This window comes from Hippocampus comes, unplaced genomic scaffold (genome assembly GCF_001891065.2).
Source record: "Hippocampus comes isolate QL1 unplaced genomic scaffold, H_comes_QL1_v1.1 scaffold228, whole genome shotgun sequence".
Classification (NCBI taxonomy): Eukaryota; Metazoa; Chordata; class Actinopteri; order Syngnathiformes; family Syngnathidae; genus Hippocampus; species Hippocampus comes.
The window spans coordinates 606,955-607,437 of record NW_017805877.1 but is presented as its reverse complement, the minus strand read 5'-3'; the positions used below and the strand labels follow the sequence as shown (position 1 = coordinate 607,437).

General features: G+C 39.5%; 1 protein-coding gene across 3 annotated transcripts in view; it reads left to right on the top strand.

Annotated features, from left to right (window-relative positions):
• pik3r2 (phosphoinositide-3-kinase, regulatory subunit 2 (beta)) overlaps nt 1-483 on the top strand; it is a 55,698-nt gene that overhangs the window by 44,259 nt on the left and 10,956 nt on the right. The gene's annotated exons all lie outside the window — the stretch shown is intronic.

Sequence of the window (483 nt, the reverse complement as noted above, 5' to 3'; positions counted from 1 at the left end):
GATGGGACTGGTTGGATAGAAAGCTGACGGTGTCCCCAGTAGGAAACAGTAAAGAGGAACCATTGTGCTTGTGTCAGATTTCGTGAAAAAGCTCGATGTCGCCGGTAAAGCTCTGTGTACAGTGTGTGACAATGTCATTTTATACAGATCGAGAGGATGGAAAGCTGTACAGAGTCACGCAACCTCGGTGAAAAACCGAAAACAGACATTTCTACTTAAAAGTAACTACTCGATCTCAAGCGCTTTTGGACAGCCTGGAGCATGTGTAAAAACAAGAGGAGTTGGCTAAAAAGAGAGTGGAAAAAGACGGAGAGGACCAATACGCTTTTAGCGCTTGCTAAAAAGCTTAAAATGAAGAGAAAATAACGTATTCTACCTCATGAAACTGTATATTGTTGTATATACTGTAAATAGACATCCACTTTATATAATAAAATACATTCATAACCCATATATAGTAAACAGTGTGGGACTTCACTATCA